A 23,017-nucleotide genomic window follows, 5' to 3' on the forward strand; every position below is an offset into this window, starting at 1 on the left:
AAAAATAGGGATACTTTCAAAGGCACAATTGGCAGTCATGTCCTTCGCTCCTATTAAAATTCTCTTTAAATATTCCCTTTAATAACATGTTTTGCTCATATAGGGGGGCAGCCATGCTCAACCGAAAAAATGGAAAATTTTCCCATTTTATTTAATGGGAAAAGCAGCAGCTTTATCATGTCTTTTCTTCAGAATACACCAATGTTTTTAAATCTCAAATAAATTAGACAAGTATTATTATGCTTGTTTTTGCACATGGGGATATTGAAGCGCAAAAAGATGGAATTTCTCATAGTCACACATTAAATCACTGGCAATGCATGGGACAGAGTCCAGGACTCCTGACTCTCTATGAACCACTAGACTACACTGTCTCTCAGCACGATTTAAAGAGCCACCCTCAATCTCAGAAGACAGCTTTGTAAAATACAGTTTTGCAAAAGATTCTTGGAAGGGTTTCAGATGCAGTAGTTGTAATTCCAATTTTTTCCATTCATCCTATTTCCCAGGTTTTTGACTTAGCGATATGCTTTGGGATTAGCTCTTGAGAACTTTGAGTTTCAGCCAAACGTGGATTATGGATCAGATAATGTTAATTACAATTAATAATGTGGACATTAGTGTTGTAAATTGAGAATTTACCAGGGAATTAATTTTGTCACTGAAAGTTGGAATGATGCTATAAGGACACAAAATACATAACCAGGGACCAAAATATGAAAAAGACAGGATTTAAGGTTAACAATATTTGTTCTGAATGGAGCTGGATGAAAAGTAAATTTGCCTAAAGATCATAAATTGGTCACTCCATAATTATTCAGAAATTGAGAATGAGATTCGGGATAGATTTTGTTGCTGATATTTTTTCTGGATGAGATTCGTAATATTTGTTTAATTTAAATGCAGAGTGCAAGTACTCCCCATCAGGATGTGGTCTTCATATTCAGAGGAGATTTGAAGAAAATTTCCCACTTTCCAGAAGTATAGCCTTACCAGTGTTCTCTGTCAAAAAGCAAATATTTTCATTTGCTTTTGCTCTTTCACTTCTTATGAATATTTATTTAACAGGGTAGAACCTGGACTTTACATATTTTCCTATAAGGGAGCGTCCTCAGTAGGCTAAAAATTTACACATATGCTGCATTTTTACTGGTTGACTGTGTACAAAATGGTGGGGATCAAGCACAGGAGGGATTAAGAAAGCAATGATGTACAAGGGCCTGGTGTTTAAACCTGTAACTGGGTAAACCTCTGCCCATGCCAAGACTTTGATGATTCTGGTGGACATGATTAACAAAATGTCTGTTTTATGTTTAGTGTCTTACAGCACAACATTCAGGATTTATTGGAACAGGTGGATACATAAATATGTGTTGTTTCTATGTTCACATCAGCTTTTTCTTTGCTTTTCCCAGTGTAGGAGTTAGGTGTCAGGAACATCTATATGAATGATAAGGTTGAGTTAAAATATATGGAGAAAGATAATTATGACAATTTAGTGATTTGTTGCACTGTTCCTGAAAGCTATTCTTTCCAATCACAGAGTAGAAATTTTCTGTGTAAAATTTGGGAAAATGGGTAAATTTTTATGCTATGTCAAAATTTCAAAATTTACCTCTGAAATACAATGTCGGAAACAAATTCTCACAGAAAGTGTGAGTTTCTAAGTGCTGAATCAATATTTTAAAAAGTATTTTTTGGCATATTTAATTTCATGAAAAATTATAAACTGCTTATAACCATTGTGCAAGCAGCAAAATGTAACTTCTAAATTAGGTGTCCAGTTATTTTCTGTAGTATCATTAGAAATCTGCTGACTATATGGTAATATTTTCTCAGCCTTAGTTACTCTATATTGTTTAAAATTATTACACTGGAATCTCTTTGTCCAAATGAAAATTAAAAGCAAATTATGAAACCAGAAGTGATCACAATAATATTTTTTATAACAGACCTTCCAAAAAGCAAGACATTTATTGTGCTGATCCTGTTATTAAAATAGCTGAAAATTTTCAATGAACAGACATTTCAAAAAGACAAATTCTGATCTGTAGTTTTCATTCTCCTAATTTGAAGCAGAAAATGGTAGATAAAATCATTACTGTGGAAATGTTTCAACCAAGCTTTACACTTGTTCACATTTCTTTGACTTTCTCTCTTCATCCTTTCCTCAGCCTATTATGGCAATTATGTTACATTCTAAAATCCCTGTTAAATATAATATGATTTACTTTTTATCATTTACAGTGAAATACTGGCTTGTATATAAATATTTTATTGATACTATTACATATTTACTGCAGCTATACTAGAATGCTTGGTGGAAATAAAAACCATTGCGTGTGTGCTGGATATAAAAATTGTAAATTTGAACAAGGGTATCCAGCACATTTAATAAACACTTGCATATCAATATCTGAAAACGCTGAATGATGTAACAGACAGCAATGCCTTTGTGGCAAATTTTTTAGTTCATCCAGAATCCTTAACTATTAAAATGTGTTATTCGTGGTGCACAGGCATCAGCACACAATGTTGCAGAATGCTTAAAATTAGCAATTCCTGGTGGATGCTTTGAAAATATGTTATAAATATGGTATTTCACTTATTTTCAGCATCAGACTAACATAATGAAGCAACAGTCAAAAGACAGTGGAGATTTTGGAGAATGGCAGGTGACCAATGAAACTATGACAACAGTATTATAATAAATTCATCTCTTGAAGGGCTTCTGAAACTGTACAGGCACTTGAATTGTTAGTGTAAAATGTAAAATACAGAGTAAATTATATACATTTTCAAACCAAAGTTATAGTGTATTAAGCTGGGCTCACTGCCCCAGTGATGCAGTTACACAGCTCCAGGAGCAGACCTGACTGGAGTCTGAACAGAACAGGCACCCAAATATATATGCATCTGATTTTGTGGATCTAAAGGCATGCAATGGTTTGCAGGTCTCACTCTTGAACGTTTAGATATATGAGGCCTGATTTCATAATTCAGTGGATCTTTTCACAGTATTATCTTTTTAACACTGACATAATTTTTTCCTGTTCCTTGCAGAAATACCAAGCTAGCAGAGAATTGCTCTAAAACAAATTGAAAACCAAACCCAAATGAAAAAAAGAAATCTGAGTAAGGCAGTGACTGAGTCTGTACTATCTTGCTGTAGAATATATTAAATTTAATATTACAACATAGCATTACCATCTTTAAAATCTTAAATAACTTCAGCTAGAAACAACACTTCAGTTTTTGCAGTCATTCTTTTATGCAAAGCCATGCTGGAAAACAACCTTATTTAAAGTATTTTAACTCAGTAGTTTTAAACTTCTTGGATAAAAGAACATAGAATAAGCCAACAAAAGAAATAAAATCCTGCCATGGTATCTGATGCTAACATCTCCATAATACAATTTCTTAGAAGACAGAAATCTACCTGGTTTGTCTCTTTAAACTAAATTCAGAAGGATTTCCTCAAATATACTTAAGGCCTGAAGTGTGACTCGCTTCAATTTAGGATCTAGAGAGAAAGAAGAAATAATTGGTCTTGCAAAAAAAAAAAAAAAAAAAAAGATCAGCATAGGAAAAAGAAACTGCAATGCAGAAAATCATCAGTAATAAAATGGGAGTTTCAGGCAATGATTTCTGGAGCAGAAGTAAGGTAAGTGTTACATGACTGAAAGCAGGGATGGTTCCTCCTGCTTACAGGTGGGTCAGGTAGATCTGAACAGATCTAACCAATTCGTGTGGCATCACTCTCTGATCAAGGAAGAGAAAAGAGAAACTCTGTCCAGGAAACTTGTCATACAAAGGGATGTGTCCATCCTACCAGGGCCATATTCACCCTCAAACAGATGGCAACTGTATTTTAAAGCAACGAGCCCATGATTCTCTGGCAATTGTGATGGTTAAAATGTGGGCCCAGACCTAGGTGGTTCTCCTGGCACTGTTGCAGGCAAACAGGAGAACAGTCCTCTGTAGGACATCAGCCTGGAAGGCAGGTTGTCCATGGAGCTGCTTTGTCGTGGTTTGGGAGCAGTACCCTTATATCATAGGCAGCGCTGGTCACAATTACTGCCTGTCACCAGGCTGCCAGAAAGCTCCTGTAATAAGCTTTCTTCTACTTGCTTGGAACTTCTGATAGAAAATTGAAGTCAAAATGGTCCAGCTATTTCCTAGGATAAGATCAGAGAAAAATATTTGGGACAATGATAAAAAAATCAATATATCTTGACTTTGAAATGCTCTGAAGAAAATATCTGCTTAGGAACAGAACTTAAACCTACAAAGAGAATGTCTTCATGTCAAGCAGGGCTTTTTGTAGCCTCAAAAACATCACTAAACTTTTCAAAACCTGAACTTCGCACATGGCTGTTGTCCTGGCCAGGTAAAATTTCTGCAGATTCTGTATTTGCTGAGCACGCACAAATCTGACATCTGATGAGACAGCAATGTGCATTTTCTTATCACAACATAGCATAACTGCACTACACACACACTGTCCCTTGGGCATGGGATAACAGAGGGACAAGTGACAAAATCAGACTTTGTAAGTACTTGTTCTTTCCAAGATAATGGAATGCAAGATACTAGAATTTCACCATTTCTTGGCTGCTGGGAGCACGTGTGCTATAGGCTATGCAGCCCCCTACTTACAGAAGACCCTATAGGGTAGCGTACAATCTACAGCCACAACCGATCCATTGTGCTATTCGCTCACATGAAAAAAGTCTGTTATTGAAGCTACTCTTTGCAAAGCTGCAGATGAACCTTGTGGACAGAAATATTGCAGTTTCTTTCTTTTTTCTTTTCTTTTTTTTTTTAAATTTTCAATAAAACATACAGAAAGGTATATTAAAATTTTATTATTAAAACTGAAAATTCAAGATGGGTTCTGGAGCCTTGAACTCACCACCCAAACAACGAACACCACTAAACGGCAGCGTAAGAATGCATGTCTTCAGAGCTACACTCAACTAGAGCAAGATAAATCAAGGATCAAACTGCCCCACTGCCTTTTCTTCCTGCAATTCCTTGCATTAAGCACTTTGCAAAAGAAGCAAAAACATCCCACAGCCACAAGTCTGATCTTCTACAGAGCTTTGACTCATGCAAGAGTATACAAAGGCCTGTCCTCTGTACTCAGTGAAATAAGAGTCTGAGCGAAAAATACTCATACCCATGTAACAAAAAGACAGTATCACCATCTATAAGAACAAAAGACTCAAAGTGAAATTGCACAAGAAACCTGAATTTTGATGTGTTCGGATTTTCGGGAGTATGTTTCTGCCATCTTAACAGCATTATTTTAACAGTTTCTTTTTTCTGTGTGTGTTCATGTGTTGAATTATATTATCTAGGCCAAAGTTTTGTTCTGTCTCCAGGTGTATAATAAGCTTCAGGAAGACAATTATCACATGGCAATTTCTTCATACCTGAGATTTCTTTCAATATACATTTCACACTGATATGCTCACAGAAAAGCCAATCTACTTATAAAAATCCTGTTTCTCCTAAAAGCTCAAATGGAATGCAGAGAGCGAGATTAACATTGTGGTTTCTGTTTTTGATTACTAGGTGGCATAAAGATACTGCAGTAAATTAATTAATATATACAGCAACATGGAAATAATGTTACTCTGAGCAAGGACACAAGTTTTGAAGGTACCTAGAAGACAGAGCACACATCTCTGAAGGGACCAGAATATGGAGTCATGAAAGCTGGAAGAGGAAAGAAATAGCTGTATATTTATATACACAGTGACAGAAAAGGAAACTGGTCAACTAGATCCCTTGTATATGTATATTAAAATTAGCAATTGGGTTTTAAACAGGTTTAAACCCATTTAAAACACCACACTACTGCAGAGTAGTTGAAACAGGTAAATAAAAGTAAAAAACAGATAGTGGATTATAACTCTTTAGAGATTCCATCTGATAATTAAATCCGACAGCTAAATAATAAGGTTTTACTGATTCTATTACCTGACATCCGCATAAGGTGATCTGACCTCTGAATAGAAATACTGTTAATTAATCTCATTCAGCAACATGCTTAGCAGGTAAGTAGCACCAAGCAACCAACAATATAAATATAGTTAGCACATTTATTATATAAGTAGCCCCAGGCATTAATTATTTTAATGCTTAGTACCATTCCAGCTTCTTTTCTGATACTGAAGAAATATGTATAGGCTGAAATGGTGATTTCACAGTACAGTTAGCTAATAAAATTGTCTTCTTGGTATTGGATATTTACTTCTCAGTTGAATAGTGTAAAGGTACGCAGTTGTTACAGCAGTTTCACCAGCACTAATGAGACAGTTTCCCTTGAGCTGCTGCAACAATATTAGTGGTTAATTTGGTTTTAGAAGTTTATAGCAATAGTTTTAGTTTATGTCTTCGTAAAGTTTGGGAAAAATCACTGCAAAGAAAACCCTATACCAAATGCTTTGGACAAGGAAATGCATTTTCCCTCCATCTTATCTGGGCACATGGAAACGAGCTACCGCCCAGTACAACAGAACTTGTGGTCATTGGCATATTTACTTCCTTTGGAAGTTGGTCAGAATTTCACTGAAAGCATCATAGGATTTTTCTGTAACAAAAATTACTAGGATATCTGTCTTACGCAAAATATAATATTACCAAACCCACACCAGTTGTGCTTACAATGCAGTGTAAGAGCATGCGTGTGGCAATGTTTGAGATCAAATTCACCAGCCACCCATCTCTTTTGCTTTCAGAAATGCTCTAAATGACTGCTCTGAGGCAGCTTACATGTTACTGCTCTAAGAGGGAGCTTTGGATGCATCTTGTGCTTTTGTATATTGTTGATGTTGTCACACTTACGAAGAAGCCTTAAGGACAGGTCCAGGAGATCTGCAACTGTTTGAGCAGCCTCCAACCAAGCCATTGGCCCGTGAAGCATATTTGACAATTTGGGTAGGCTAGACTGCATACCACCTATCCTAGGATAGACCCTGGCATCACCTGTCACAGGGATGCATGCATTAAAGTCTTCCTCCTTTCATTCCATTACTCTTGCCTTTCTTCTGCACATACGTGAAACTGGGAGCCCAGCACCATGTCATCCACCATCACATTTCATCTCGGAATAAGGTCTCCTAGGAACCACTCACTGCCAGTTGGCTGCTGTGTGACACATCAAGCTACTGATCATCAGCTATTGCAAGTGCAGTTACCCTGGAGGAAGCATAACTGCTGCAGATGCCTGCTTCCAGCCTTTCTCCCATCAGCGCCATCGCCTCCTATCTCCTCCTATGAGCTTTGGAAATATCTCTAGAAATATCCTGAGAAGCTGGACTGGGAGCCACTCTTGGACTCCTGCCCCTGAAACACCCAAGCCCATCAATGAAGGCTAGATCCACCGCAAAGCCCAGTTGGCAGGTAGAGGACAGAAAAAGCTTTCATAGCTGTCTCTTCCAACTTCTGCGTGCTGAAGGAGATTAAACAGGTCAAATACTTCTGCCTACAAAATGCAATGGGTATCGAAATAGCTTGGAAGACTGCCTGTGGCCCAGGGCTATCTGTAATGCAGGCCAGATGTAGACAAGGCCATTGATCCTTAGCATCACACTGGGGAATTTAATTAGTATTAAATAAAAAGGTAGAGGCAAATTAATTCTATACAAAGGGAGGTTGAAAAGATCAAAACTGTTTTAAATGGGGGCTGTTTTACAAATGGATATACAGAAAATAAATTGAACATGGTTATCTTCCTTCTGTCCATTTAAATAGGAAATTTAAAGGCAGTAAATTTAAAAGTGACAGAAATAAATTCTTTTTATAAGACCTGGGGAACTCACCACCACAGAGTATCACAGACACTTAACAGGATTTAGAACAGGTTTAGCAATTTATAAGTATAATGAATATTTGTGATAATAACTGAAGGAAAAACATCTTCAGATTGAGGTCATATCACAAGCTAATGAAGGTTAAGAGGAAACTTCCTCTAATTCAAATTAATCTTTAATTGCCACTCCTGGGTTTCCTGTGCTGTTATCTGAAGCATCTGACATTGCTAGTGTTGATCAGCAACAGGAGTGCCTATGCTCACAGCATAACATTCTGCAAAGCAAGACCACTAACTTAAAAAAAACCCCAGATTTCTATAAAAACACTGTAATTTCTATTGTAAGAAATAGCCACTAAGAAAATATTTGTGTGTGTGTGTTTGTTTGTTAACTGTGTGATTTGGCAGCATGTTGTGCATTGCCTATGTCACCCTTTCACTGATGGACTCTCCCTTCCCCAAGCTGCAAAAACAATATCCACCAGTAACACTCTACCAGTCACATCAAAATGTGAAACACGGAAAAGGCACCGCGCAGGGATGCAGGATGCAGAGAAAAAAAAAAGACAGACAGAACTGTGTGCCTGAGTTTCTTTGATATGCTTTTGTCAGGCTGTTCCAAATGATTGTCTTTAACAGCAACGGGGCAATGGAAAACATCCTTTCATTTTTAGAATAAATTACATACAAATCAGGACATGCAGTTTAAAGGGTTCTATATCTGAGTATTTGTTGCGTATTCAATTTTTAAATAATCATGTCGAAGCTGCTCCCCAGTGGCTGTCCTTTTTGAGTTACAGAAATGATATTCCAGAATAATTTTCTTCAAACAAAATTTATATATAATATTTCAACCAGTGGAGCTTGGCTACTTGTATTCTTATGAAAATGCGAATGCGGGTTATTCAGTGAAATTACTACCTTGGTAAAGGGACGACGAACTGTCACCCCAAGTTTCTCTTGCCATTTCAGTAGATTAGCAATATTCTTTTAACTTCCTGTTCTAAAATGTTTCTTTATTAACATCATATTTCATTAAAATTTTCTAATGTACCACTAGGGGAATTTTCCCTTTCAATATTATGCCAGACTGAAAATCTATTCTATTTTGTTAATCACTGGGAGAATACATAAAATACTCAGATTCCTGGACAAATGGTAGAACAAAACTACAAAAATAATTATTAGTACCAATCAAATGCTTCCAAAGCCACTTTACAGTTATGACAACTAACAAATTCACACACCATTTACATTAAGAAAACAAGTTTGTGTGTGTCCATTTATTTTCTCCTTTACAATGCTTTCCAAAACCAGAATTTTAAAGATTAAAATGATTTCTCCTAAGGACAAACTAAGAATTTAAGAAATCCCACTGTAAGTGGGTATTCGTGTTTTTGAAATGGCTCACCAGAAGCTTACATCAGTGGTTCCAGGATGTCACAGCTTTTTTTTTTTTCCTTACTGACAGTTTTACTTCCTGATAAATAAATAAATAAATTTTATTACTTAAATAAGCGTATTTCGGTCTACTGCAAAACACATATCACATATTGACTCTAATCTGAAAGTTAAAAAAGAACATCAGATTCTTGGGAAACCAGATCTCATGCATCTTAGGATACTTTTAGCCAAACATTTTACAAGCAAGCCCTCTGAGTGTGATTTATTACTTATTGAACCGCTTTATAGGATTTGACTGGAAACTCCAGAGACAGCCACTAATCTATTAGTGTACACACACATCTTCTCCCACAAACTTTTACACAATTAGGCCAGGCTATAAATTTAAATATAAGTGCTCATTATCTTAGCTACACAAATCTTTAGTTAATTTTCATACACTATTATGGAATATGGGTCAACCTCATTATTTCCTGTCTACCGAGGATAATTCCTCCTTCCTGTTCATAAAAGCTGAATGTCATAACCTATGAATTAAAATACTTGCCTTGTATTCTAGCTATTATTATTATTACTATGCAAGTTCCTCTAGAAACAGGACTTTTTGTTCTGTGCCTACAAGTTCAAAGCCCAAGGTGAAACTTCACACTAAAAATTATATGTGATTAAACTGGAACCTGGCAGAGACACAAACCCAACACGAAGAGTTCAACTCATTAAAAAAACATCAGGCAAGCAGGTGCTCGGCAGTTTTGGTATGACTGAGTCACACAGCAGATGGGGGTGAATACTAAGGGGCAGATCTTAGCTGGCGTATATTGTCCGAGCTCTGCTGGCTTCAACAGAGCTGTCACAGTCTACATCAGCAGAGATATGCCCCTGAATACTGCATACAAAAAAGCAGCTAGCTGTGTATGTGACTTAGAAGCAATGGTAAGAGGTACAGTACTGTAACATGAGGCACAAAATCCCACCTTAAAATCTTAATATTTCATGATTAAGGTAACTTGAATTCCAGATTTCTTTTTAATGTCTGCATTTTTCTTTTTTGATGTGTAGATTTTAATTAATAACTCTCTCTTCTTGCTTGAATGGAAAAAGTAAAGATTTTAGGATATAAACTTGTTAAAAACAGTATAAATGCTCCACTATTAACAAAGTTTTATTAATAATAAGAAGAAAACTGTGGTGTTTTCTAAACAAGGATGACCAAGAATGCTCCAAGCTCTGGTATTTTTCAGTGGGGTGTACAGTTGTGTACAGGCATTTACAAAATGAGCCTTTTAAACCCCTTACAAAAGTAAGACACAAATTTAAAAGTTTGTTTTCTGCAGTTTTAGGGCCAAATCCTTATTTCAGAGGATTTCCCTCCATTTGCATAGAGGTCTGCCAGCTATAACGATCCTATAGACCCTCTGAGAGGGCTATTGATTTTAAGCTTTTGTCATCCTGGTAACAGCATACATGCTTCATCTTCCCAAAGTCCAAATGTTTGGGATGCCAAGTGTCAAATTCTGTGAATCACCTAGGCTCCTGACATTAGATAACAGGGCATATGGGTACACAAGTATTGGTCATATGAGAGGTATGTCGTGTAAAGGGAATGGGATGCAGTTGTAGCTGGTCAACAAGATGTTGCCCAGGAGGACTCATTGCAGCATAGGGCTGTGTTTGACTATGAACCTCAGCCTTTCCCTGCGCTGGGATCTTGTGTACCCCAGATCCAGCAGCCGGATGGGTTTCCCATGTGGATGTGGTGGGGCTGTGCTGAGAAAGTCTGAGAGAGAAGCAATGGGGCAATGGGAGGTGAGAGCTAGTAAATGTATTGCAAGAACATGTGAGACTCAGCATGTCTAAACTGGTTCATATAGGAGAAATTAATGCCCCAGCCTGGGCTGTGCCGTACTAATTGGAGTTGGAGGGTGTCTGACAGCTAGAGCCTACTGCAGTGAATGGGACTTGTGGCTGAAATGTGATGATCCAACTGTAAAATTTCATCACTGTGTATGATCTTGCACCATACCAGTCCAAATGACAAACTCCGGAAAGCAAGTAAAAGTCTTGGAATATGTCAACTTTTCTTCTCAACAGGGTAAATTGGCACTGTTCCTGATCACAGCAAGCCAGAGCGCTCTGGTCAGTATTATTTAAAAGCAGATACAGCTCACAATCACATAATGAACCTGTGGTTGCTGTCAGATTGAACTGACCTGCAACAATTTTTTATTTGTGCAATCATCCTGTCCTACAAATTCTTAATATTACAAGGATGAACACAAACCTGGACTAATTGTGAGCACAGTGTTATGCAGGATTGGGCCCTGTTTGTGCTAACAGAGCCTCTTCACACTGACTTACTGTGCTTGTTAATTAACATGACCTTGTAGGTCATCATTTTCATTTAAGGGAAATGCTTAATGAGCACTCTACTTAGTTGTTCAAAAATAATTGGAGCCACTTAAAAGCACAAGAGTCCTTACAGAAGTACCTGCCCTGCCACACACCCACAGGCCTGAGACACTAATGTCTTTTCTGGAGGAGCAGGGATTTATTTTTTTTCTTGGACAAGAAAAAGGAAGAAAATTTGAAGCTTCAGATATTATCTGAGGGGGCTAATTCCTCCCACCCCCCCTCCAATGTTGTTAAGGAAACATCACTTAATCAGAGGCTGAGAGACCTAAGCACTAAAGCATCTATGCCCACTCCCCCCACCTTTCCAGTTACTTTTCTAGAGTCAGTTTAGGTTATTTTGTTGACAAAGAGCAGAATCATGACATCACTAAGTCCAACCCAAGACAGCCTTTGGCATCCACAGGGAGGGAGTTTTGTTTCACCTACCAAACCCCAGAAAAGTCACAGCAGCCATCTGGACGCGGGGTCTGCAGGGGGGCTGGCCTGACACCGCTGCCGACAACCCCCAGTTTCTGGAACTTCAATGGCAATGTCACTCCTCATGCTCAGCTTGATTTTCCCATCCTGACTTATAGACTACCTCAGTAATTCTCAGTCTATATATCTTGAGCTCCATACAGCCTCCAGCCTTCACCTGAGTACTGCCCTTCCTGGGAACTGTTGGTGGCCCTGATGAGAAAGTGCCCGAGCAGTTATTGAGGGGCATTGCTATGCCTTCTAATTCACTTAGTCCTTGGTGTGATGAATCCTGAGGGCAGAGGGTGGTCTACCCCCAGTGACTTCTTCCTTTGTGACAAACACCCCGTGTCCCTTCATCACAGCTGAGAACTGTGAGAGGAGTCAGGAGAGCCCTGCTCTGACCAGGGTGGTAGTGGTGTGACAAATCATTACTTGACATCCTCCCTTTTTCCTGCCCAAGCAGTTTATTCTGTCACCAAATACACTGTATTTTTTAGGTCCCCCACCATATTGATCCCATGGTTGTTCCCATCTCTGACCCCAGCTTTGCTTCTCCTGCTACTCCTAAAATTCTTGTTGAACAGGACAGAAAATGCAACAAGGTCACCATCTTGGCTTGCTCTGAGAACAGAGTCCTTACCTTAAACTGTGCCTCCCAAGCAAGCAAAGGGGAGGAAAGGACTATACTCATCAGTTAGTGAGAAATTTCCCCCTTCCCAAAAATGTTCCTGTTCAGACAGCCCAACTCAATGGAAAGACATTTAAATTTCCCAGCTTGCAACAGGGAAACCTGTTCGCATCCATCCCCCCATGCGCCCGTGTTATCACTCATCATCGCAGCTACAAGAGTCAGGCAATGTGTTTTGATCCCTCTCCATTCCAACATCCTACTATGGCTGAGAGACCAAAATGTTACTTCCCATATATAATGCTTTAATTCTTCAGGTCCCCATGAATCAGAGACGATGCCATGCTAATAGCCTCTGTTGCAACTGTAAGATTGAATTCAGACTGCCTGTGGGAGGAAAGGTTGCAGGATCAAGTATATTACTCTCAGATGATTCCAAAATGGCTCCACCAGGTCAATTATTGCAAGCTATTATGGTATCTGTCTCCTGTGTTCATATAGACTGAGTGCAAAGCCTTACTTAAATTACAGATTTGAATGGAACAGTAGTTACAGCCTCTATATAGAATGAATGACGTATCACAGTGCTTACGTATGAGTTATTTTATGTTCATTTATAAAGAGAAAAGAAATAAGTTATCACCTAGGAATGAAGCTACTTGGTACCCTTAGCAATCAGATACTCCTCTTCTGCATGTTATATTAGTATGTACTTTTACCAGTTGAAAACTGGACAGTATACGCAATTCAACACTTAAAATTTATTTGAATCCTTAATGAAAGAATGTTGCAGCTGATCTGACTAAAACTAAACAAAAACGATAACTGCTTCCTGATAGTTTATTAAATGATGAACAGAAGACTGTAAAGGAACTGTCTGGTACAGCATAAACAACAGCTCTGACCAATTAAAAATGTATATCACCAAGACACAGACTTTCATGTTATGGAATAACTTTAGTGGGTTTCTATCAAAGGCTGTCTCAATAGAGATCTGATGAGAGACAGAGATCTGATGAAGCTAGACAGAGAGATATCATGAGCATCCAGTACCAAGATAGATATTATTAACATCAAGAAAAACAAATATTAATTAGATGTCCATAATGAAGTTTCAGCATTTCCGCAGCCTTGTATAGGTTGAACTTCAATACTGTACATGTCAAATCGCATTTCTTGCATCATTTTCTTTTTCACTTGCAGAGTTTTGATGACATCCCTAACTTTCAAGCATGGTGATTTTTCCCAAATGTCCTTTCCGGCTGGTCAGTGAGGAAGATCAGAGACAGTGAATTTGGGCAATATATTTTAAGGTATATATTTTAAGGTAGCAGCTGACTTTGCTCTGTGGGTCAGCATTTCCCATCTGATGACATCTTTCTCTTAAAAAATATTATGAAGTGAAAGAATAAAAAAAAAAAACCATGGCAAAAGAACTAATTGTGATCTTGCCTTCAGCTTGACCTTGGGTTCAGGGCAAGGTACCCAACCTCTCCTGCCACTCCACACCCTCCAGCCTCACTCCACCGAGTGCCCTGCTCTCGCTGGCAGTATCACTTTCCTCTGCATTCTTGGCAAACAGTCAGACATGATTCTGCTTTCCTTCCTCACTCAGACACGCTCTCAGAAGTGACATGGCCCTCCTGCAGGGTACTGGCTTTCTAGACAGCAGATGATTATTGATGTTTCAGTGAGATCTGGGTGGGGAAGCTTACTAATGCGATGTGAGGCTGTCTGAAGGACAAAGAGATGAGATCAAACTTTATTGCTATAAAGGACCACAGACTTTGGAAGAATTTTTGCTTTTGAGGGGTAACCAGAACCATACATTCACTAGCATTACTTTCAAAGAAAACCAGTCCTTTGCTTTTGTTATAAACTAAGGCAAATCTACAATTTTTAGATCAATAATGTAACTTTCCCTTAAAATCTAACAGTTCCATGGGAAGGACTATGGATCATAGCTAATCAATACATGTTTTCAAATCTGGAGTACAAAATATGTGAGAGAAATAGCTTCTGGTTACGTTGGTTTCACTGACATGGGTGAAATATCTCTAATCAGGAAGAATCTGCTTGATGAGCTTGGAAAGCATGGGACAGAAGTTACCCAGGGGATCGGGATAGTGGGATAGTGCGGGATAGGGATGCCCAGGGGAATCTGATGCTCATAAGTCTTTTTTAACTCTTTCTGGATATGTATGGAACCAAAAAAAAAAAAGGATTAAGTAAGTTTCTTTGTCATTTTGGAAGCTGCATAAATTTTTTGGGCTATCTAACCTCAATACATAAAGGATTGCATAACTTGCTCCCTTTCTCCATTTCAATATCTGGTGTGTTTTACATTAGTGCTTCTGATGTGACTTCGTTAAAGCTGTAAATATGGAGATGGAGGCACTCTTTCTCAAGCTATATTTATGAAATCTCAACCGACACTTTCTCAAAGGATCAAATGCAACTCTACAGCTGTGGAGTCTTGACCCTGCCAGAGTTGGAAGTCAGCAGAGAGACTTGCTGGGGGGCTGGGGGAAGTCCCAGGTGCACCCAATTAAAATTCATCCAACTCTCTGAAGGGAAAGCTGACGTGAACTTATCTATGAATTATCATCTCTTGGGATCCTGCATCCTCAATTCTAGGGCTCAGAAAAATAATTCTGAAGACATAAATGTTGCCTTTCCAACATACCAGATATTTGCAAAGCATTTTGCAAATGTTACTAATTTTGCCTTATCAAAATCAGTACTTCAGAATATCATGCAAGTTGTCCAGCTCACATCAGTCAGACTATCAATGAGTAATGACAGCCTGGAGGAGTAAAACCTGAAGATTAAGAACCTAACACTGCCTGATGGTTTTTTTTTACTTCTCTTACAGTTTTGAAACTGACATTGACTCCAAAAGGAAAAAAAAAAGAATTGATTTTATTTTGTAATTACATATTTACATATTAAAGTTTTATTTTACTCACTTGAAGAATACATTCTCATCTAGGATACTTCATCTGCTTCCTTATATTACCATTTCTTCCTATGCAAGACTGAAGATGGAAGCAATTGGCATACGAAGAGAAAATATTAATAAAGGTACCTCAGTTCTATGACAAACCACAATAAAGTGTTTCGAAAAATATTGTGCCTCCCAATGGCACCAGAAAGAGGTGGGACACACAGTACCTGAGAAACTGCACCTCAATTGCTAGAACACCATTTTAGTGAGTGCTTTGAAACTCTGACAGGCTGACTCGAAGTTTACAAAATTTGATATTATCTTTCAGCACAGTTGCAGCTGTGAAAGTTCTGTTAAATGCTGAAGAAAAAATACTTTCCTTTGACCATAACTTAGCTGTCAATTAACTCAAAGTCTATGATCTTCCTTTCAAAATACCTTACAATATTTAGCCTCTGTTCTTCAAGACGAGCATTTTTCATTGTCAGTAAAATGAATGAAACTTGCTAGCACTTAAGAGAAAATGCTAAAACTGTTAAAAACTTCATTTTCTTTTAAAGAACTTGGACATGTTAAAATACATATATAAGGATGTAAAATGATCTTTGTATTTTAGTGTCATTTAACAAGGTAAAGCTCAACTTCAGCAGTCAGGTTAAGCTAGCAGGACTTAATTTTGAAGGAAGACCATGGCTAAACAAGTGGGTTGAACAGATAATAGCACAAAGAAAAGCACAGCTATTGATGGCTTAAGATGGCTGATACATCCCATTTTAAAATCATCTTTAATTACTTAAATATTTTGTACATCTTAAACCATTTAATGTAAAATTTTATGTGCTGGGTATCCGCTATACTAAATGAGACCAGGAATTCGAATTCTTTTTAATAAAAACACGGAATTAACACATAACTTAATTCACACAAAAGGGATTGGACTAGAGTTAGTAATGTAGCCTAAGTTTGGGTTTTCCTTACCTTGAGAGTTTAATGTTGAAAAAACCCTTTATTTTTTTAATGTATTGGACACAATCGTGTCGTGGTTTAACCTCAGTTGGCAACTGAGCACCACAAGCCGCTCGCTCACAAATTTAAGAGCTGTATAAATTAAGAGCTTTCAGAGACACATCTTCTGCCTGAATTCTACAAGGAACTGAAACTAATCTTGGGATTGGTGGTGTGTAGAACCCACACTGGGACTTTGCTGCAAAAAGACAGCACGGGGCCCAGGGTGCAGCCTGGAGAACAAAACGAGGCTTAGGGCCATTTTTAAATTTTGCCGAGGGATAGAGTCCATTGAATTTAAAGAAAACTGGCGTATGAAAACTGGCTTCCCACCACAGCAGAGCTTCCCAAGAAGTGTGCAGGCTCACAGCATGCCTGGCATGCCTGTGGATTCAGGACCTGGCTTCTGGCTCCTCAGCTCCAATGCTGAGACTCCTGGGACTGCTCTCAGCTCCTTAGGAATAAACAAGGTGCTCCCTCAATGTGAAAACAACACTGAAACGTTTTTCTAGAATCACAATTTTTGAAAAGTTATTCTTAGTAGGTTTTTTTAAGACTTCTAATTTTCTTTAAACTCACCATAAATAATGGAAAAAATACATTTGTAGGTTATAGGAAAATATAGCATTGCTAAAAGCCCCCAAGCATCTGATAATTACAAGGCATTACAAAGGTGCACAGTACTGAAACAAGAGTGAAAGGTAAAATATTGAATGTCCAAAAGCCTCAGCCTTTAACTGATCTCCCTTTCTAAATGCTTGACACATGCCATAGGAGATGGTTTTACTGGCCTAAAGGGGCATACGAGGAGGCTCTAAACACACTAAGAAAAATTTATGGAAATCTTAGCTTCATTGTAAAAGCACAAATTTTACATTACCCTCTGACACCTATAGACTGTCTTCCTCCTGTTTTTCAGTTTTACAAAAAATATTTATCACTGTTCATACAAATACAATTGTATAAAAAGAAAGTTCATGCATTAAGGAAGATGCAGTTCACACCACAGTGAGGTGATGCTAAAATTGTCTCAGCTGTCTCCCCCCCCCCCCCAAAAAAAAAAAGCTCTTTTTTAAGAGCACGGTGCCACAGAGTGCCTGGGAACTTGTGCTGACCTTGTGCACCTGCGATTCTGTCTTTTGGAAGATGGAAATGGATTTTCTTTTTTTAAACATATGAAGTACTAGAGTGCTGTTTGTTCTATAGCTTGTAGATTTACTAGAGCAAAAGAAATGAGAGCTTTAGTCAAATGTGAAGGCAGGCCTCCCTCATGAGATTACAAAATCAATCAGCTCTTGTTTACTGTACATTGACAGAGTCTCCTGCTGTGGCTAAGTTGCAGAGACTGTTAAAACACTAAACAACATTACCAAAAACCTTATCTAGTTGGCTGAGTGAATTCACTTGTCCCCTGACACACAAGTAGCTTTCTCATTGGCAAATAGTTGAGCCAATAATATTTCAGTCTGGGGTGAGAAAGGCATACAGGAGAGGATGGGAAGAGGCCCAGAAAGGCAAATGTGGGTCCTTATGGCAGAGCACTGCTTTCCTCAGGTGTTTCAAATTCACTCCTTGGAGTGAATTCCTCTGGAGGAATAAGGACCAAACACAGACAAGGAGCTAGTGACGTCCCTGAAGAAATCGTGATTTTCAGTGAGGAACTGGAGTATTGAAGATGTTATAAGAGATGGAGCTCTTTCATGCTTATCACTTCAGCTTGTATGCTGGAATGGATGGGATTTGGGTACACTGGTGTGCCTTTACCCTTGCCATAAATGCTATGGGACTCCTAAAGGCCAGTCTCACATCTCTTTGACAATTTCAGCAGAAAGTATCCCTATTATTAAGCTGAGCAGTTGGGTCAGGAGTGCCTAAAAAACATGTGCTCTCTAACAAATCATCAGGACCACTTTCTGCACCGAGATTAGAAATGCCCCACTGACCTTATTTATACGCCAAGAGTGGAGACTCCAGCCTGGCATATGTTACAGGTTCCTAAGGTTGCACAGCCAAACAGCTTCACATCACCTTGATTCAAGGTACATGTATTTCATAATATACTTATTTTCTTCACGCCAGTTTTAACTCAAATTTAACCAAAAATTCCAGAGCATTTTTCTTGGTTTAATTTTCACTGTTTGGAATAGTAAATCAGTAATATTTCGTCAAAGATGAGAGGTAAATGATGCTTCTATGGGCATAAATGTCCACCTAGATTTATGATTTTTGTGAGAAAAGATGGTTTCTATTGCTGTATTTAGTCTCTGGATTAACTAATAATGCAGAAACTTTGGCATATATGACTCAGTGTAAATTGTAATTTTTATTTGCTCTCTCATCTGTGGTTTTAGCCTCTTAAATGACAAGGTCAGACAACATATTACCATTATCCTTTGTGGAGTGTACTAATAAAGACTGCAGGACACGATATAGCAAGTTCACCAAAGCAGAAAAGCAAGCTGCTTGTAATGCACTTACTTAAATGTTTTTTTTCTCTATTATTGACAGCATAGCGTACCACCTACTGTTAACAATCACAATGAAGAACTACATAGCATTTGTTTTCCATTTCCAGTTATTTATTTCTCAAGGAAGATTATAAATCCAGTGTTTTTAACAAATACACAGTTTTCGTAAATACACTGAATTTGTCTCTAAAAAGTCCACTGTGTGTGCTTTAAAATCTCTTAATTCAGGCCTATCCAAAGCAAAAGTTCAGATGGAAAACTTTCTGGTTTTGATGTCTGCATACAACAGAGCTGTTATTAATGCTGGACACAAATGCCAAATGAATTCGCTTTTGTGGTGATGGGTAACTAACCTAGAAGCATTGGTTATTAAATGTCCCATATGCCTAGGCACGGAGAGTTAGGTCCACAAAGCAGAATTTAAGAAAACATGTAGTTCAGGGCTACCGTATCTAATGTTGTGTGTACAGTGCTTAGAGCAGAATGCACAATGTGATTTAAACACCTGGCATTATCAATATCTCCTTACTCATTGTTCACTGAAATTTCCAAGGTGCTCTGCTTCAGAGAGAAAATCCAAACAGCAAGAACTACAGGCTATCTGCTTTCTCTGTACAGCTCAGGACAGCAGAACTATAACAGGATCTGAAAAACTGAATTTCCATACAGAACTAAATCAGCTCACCAAAAAAAGAATTTATTATGCCACTTGCAATTAAACATAAAAATGTTAGAACCACTACTTTTCAATCTCCCAGCAAAAGGTAAACAATAATACATTTTGAATAAAATCAACATTTTTAATGATAAAATCAGGAACAAAAATTAAGCTGATCAGCGTATTGCCTTGGTTTTTCAAACCTAAAATAAGTATTTTTTAACTTTTACAACATCCTGAAAAAAACAGAAAATCTTTTTTCTGCTCTTTTATCCAAACCAAAACTTTTCCTGCACAAATGGACAAACAGGTTTATCTTTTTTTTGGTATACATAAACACAAAGGTTCTGCATCTGTTTCTGTATTATTTTTTGAGTATTTTTTTTCCTTTTACTGTGTTAAAGTTCTTTGCATTGCTGAATTGAAAAAAAACCAAACAACTCAATGGATTAAAAATCCCCTATCGAATTAGTTGTTGAATTATTAGTAGTTTGTTGTCATTAGATGCATCTCTTTTTTTCTTCTACATCAAACCAATTCTGTAGAAGAAAAGTTAAGATGAATATGTCACGCTGCTAAAAAATCCTGAACATTCATTGTTCAGCTATCAATGCTCGTAGTCCTTTAATAGTCTGAATCACTACATACTTGAACTGATCTACAGAAAAGTTATAAAGGTAAAGTGATTTATTCTACTTCACAGACTCTGTGCAGATTTCAAATTTCAAAATCTAAAATGAGCACTAGAAGAATCATAGTGGAAAGTCTACTTTAATTTTTTTTGAACTGGAGTAAGTCCTTCAATGCTTTTGATCTAAATTTTCTTTTAGAAAGTATTAACAGTTAATACAAAGAAGACAAGAGGGCTTTTTAACTAATAATCTGTCCTTTATACAATTCCTGTCCATCATCTTCCTTAGCACTACTGGATCCTGGCTTTTTCCCTAGGACTCTAGCAACTTGATTAAATTTGGGGTTCTGAGACTACAGAGGAGTAGGACACGTATCACCTCCAGATAGCCTATGTTACATGTATTCTAATGTTAACAAAGCTGAATGTGGAAATGCTATCCATAATTTATGTTCAACAGCAGCTACACAGAGGAGTTGATTAATACTTTAGATAGAAGAAACAGAAAGAGTGGTAAACCAGAGAAAACTAATTTTAAGAATAATGCTACTTTCCTTATTTTAAAAGCATTGACAGTACTAGCATTTAGAAACATTTTTTGTAATTATTCATTATTGTCTTTTATTACAGACTGCATTTTGTTTCACCTAAGTGAAAGAATATAGAGGAAACTATGAAGGGCTACCTTATACTCATCAAGGCTTCCTTGATGAAGGTGAAATCTAAAGGAGGAATACAAGAAGTTAGGATTCTAAATATCAGAAATCTTTAAAGAAGTCTAGGGATTTCTTAAAAGTTCTAGGAGATCATCTGGAAAGAATATTAATACATTATGCATGAGTATAATTTTGTCCTAAATCTAGTAGCAAGAAACTCTATGTACCACATGTAATCATTATGGTGATTGTCTTGATCATTATTAGTTACAATTTTGGTATGAATTAGTGACTATACACTAGGGGTGAATGAGACACAAATCCTGTTCTAACGCCCATGTTCCTATCTGAAAGGAGACTGTTTCAATGAAGTTTGTTTTTCATACAGTGGCAAAAGCTAATGGAAGCAACTTAGAGCCATTCTAAGTGTTGGATGACTATGCAGTATAAGGTATTAACTGGTCAAGAGGTCATTTAGAACAAGTTGGCATATATTGACATGATCTTGCTGGATCAAGTGTCTGACTAACTCTGAAGGATCAGAGGAAAAAGGTACACATCTCCCTTGAAAAGTCAACTTTGAAGAATTGTTCATACTGTTCAGTAGCAGAAGATGGAGGTTAACTCCCCAGGGAGTAGGGTGCTAGCAGCGGGTAGTAAAATTTACAGTTATGATTTTTTTGTGGAGCAGACTGCATATGCATATCAGACAGCCTCATGACATGTTCCATACACAAAGTGAGCATTTGGGTGTATTTGGGCATTGCTTAAAGAGGAGGGGTTAAAATATATGGCCATGATTCCTTTTCCTAGGTGTTTGGAGATTTGGGATGAGAGGTACTGCAGCTGAGTTATAAGCTTATTTTTTGTCATTGAATTTCCTAGCGTTAATCTGCCACGAAACATCCAGCACTTTAGAAGTCATCATAGCAACAACAGCAACAAAGTTGCCTGCAACCAGCTCTTTATAGGAAAGTTTCATGCCTCCTTGTCTATAGATGTGGCTATTTCCCAAACCAAGGCCTCAGCTCCCACTGTTGTGCTCTGCTTACTTGGATTCCCTTCCTTCCTTTGGACAGGCCCCTCTATCTTTGTTTCTCTGTCCCTCCATCCCATTGTCCTCCATCCCATTTTCCTTAACAGTAGGGTGAAATTATGTGTCATGTGTACGAGGAACTATACCTTAATTTAGATTTATTCGTTATCAATTTTTTTCAACTGTATTACCATTAGGATTCCTTGATCTTTTCTGAGATAAGGGACAGGGAGAGAAACCCACCATATTTTTGGTCTTAGGACTTTATTTGCAGTCCACATATAGGAAGCAGGCAGGATCCGTTTAGATTGCCAAAAAGTCTATGGATGCTATTTCCCATGCAAAAGCAACATATCAGTCCATGAAAAAATCAAGTTCACGGAACAGAACAGAGACATGGGCTCATGCACATCCAGTTGAGCTAGGGTGAAGAGTGAGGTTCATAGCTACTCTCTCTGTTGATTACTTAAAATTGCTTTACCAGAGATGCTGTGGGTGCCATATAATGGGTGAGGTGAATGTTGAGTGTTTTAGACCATTTAAGGCATACTGAAAACCATCATCGAGCATCTACGTTTCCAAGAAAACAACTACTAGACATATTCTTTCTTGGGAAGTATTAAATTTGGTGGCAATAAATCTGAAATACTAATTCCTCCTTTTCCCTCCAGTAGGAATAACAAAAGTCTAGGAAATGCATAGATGTGGATTTTTGAGCACTAAGAAAAGATAGTATTTAAAGAGAAATGGGTTCTAAATGTGACCGTAGTGAAGCTCATTTTTGTGGCTCATAGGGAAAAAAATGGATGCAAGGTAAAGGAATATTCAGTATTTGTGGTAAGCAAAAATCTATGCCTGAATGCATTGCAGCTGAATTACACAGGACTTCTG

The 23,017-nt window shown here is 37.7% G+C and overlaps 1 protein-coding gene across 1 annotated transcript in view; it reads right to left on the reverse strand.

Moving 5' to 3' along the window:
• MAGI2 (membrane associated guanylate kinase, WW and PDZ domain containing 2) overlaps window positions 1-23,017 on the reverse strand; it is a 527,738-nt gene that overhangs the window by 181,897 nt on the left and 322,824 nt on the right.

This window comes from Pygoscelis adeliae, unplaced genomic scaffold (genome assembly GCF_000699105.1).
Source record: "Pygoscelis adeliae isolate BGI_AS28 unplaced genomic scaffold, ASM69910v1 Scaffold267, whole genome shotgun sequence".
Classification (NCBI taxonomy): Eukaryota; Metazoa; Chordata; class Aves; order Sphenisciformes; family Spheniscidae; genus Pygoscelis; species Pygoscelis adeliae.